The sequence below is a fragment of the Peromyscus eremicus genome, chromosome 2 (assembly GCF_949786415.1).
Source record: "Peromyscus eremicus chromosome 2, PerEre_H2_v1, whole genome shotgun sequence".
NCBI classification, from domain to species: Eukaryota; Metazoa; Chordata; class Mammalia; order Rodentia; family Cricetidae; genus Peromyscus; species Peromyscus eremicus.
The window spans coordinates 95,951,387-95,952,279 of NC_081417.1; the positions used below are offsets into that span (position 1 = coordinate 95,951,387).

The 893-nt window shown below is 34.8% G+C and overlaps 1 non-coding gene across 1 annotated transcript; it reads left to right on the forward strand.

The window, feature by feature from the left end:
* The first annotated feature begins 230 nt into the window (after positions 1-230).
* Positions 231-349, forward strand: LOC131905470 (5S ribosomal RNA). The gene has a single exon (XR_009377974.1). It is a non-coding gene; the product is annotated as a 5S ribosomal RNA (ribosomal RNA).
* Positions 350-893: the final 544 nt, after the last annotated feature.

Consider the following 893-nt stretch of genomic DNA (forward strand, 5'->3'; position numbering starts at 1 on the left):
CAAAAAAAAGCAAATTCACTCAGGAGGAATAGACACCAGAAAATAAAAAAATTGAGGACTGAAATCAATAAAATAGGAACAAAGAGAGCAATACAAAGAATCAATGAAACAAAGAGTTCATTATTTGAGAAAATCAACAAGAAAGACAAGCCCTTAAACAAATTAAGCAAAAGGCAGAGAGAGAAAGCATCCAAACTAACAAAATTAGAAATGAAAAAAAAAAAAAAAAGGTCTACGGCCATACCACCCTGAACGCGCCCGATCGCGTCTGATCTCAGAAGCTAAGCAGGGTCGGGCCTGGTTAGTACTTGGATGGGAGACCGCCTGGGAATACCGGGTGCTGTAGGCTTTAAAAAAAAAAAAAAAGAAAAAAGAAAAAAAAGAAAAAAGAAAAAAAAAGAGACATGAAAACAGACAATGAGGAAATCAAGAGAATCATCAGGTCATACTTCAAAAACGTGTACTACACAAAATTAGAAAAATCTAAAGACATGGACCACATACCAAAGTTAAATCAAGACCAGATAAACAATTTAAATAGACCAATAACCTCAAAGGAAATAGAAACAGTCATTAAAATCTCCCAACCAAAAACATCTCAGGACCAGATGATTTCAGTATAGAATTCTATCAGATTTTCAAAGAAGGGTTAATACCAATACTCTTTAAATTGTTCCACACAACAGAAACAGAAGGAACATTACCAAATACTTCTTATGAGGCTACAGTTACCCTTTCACCCAAACCACACAAAGATGCAACAAAAAAAGATCAAACTCTCTCATGAACATTGATGCAAAATACTCAATAAAATATTGGCAAACTGAATCCAAGGACACTCAAAAAAATTATCCACCATGACCAAGAAGGCTTCATCCCAGGGAATCAAGGAT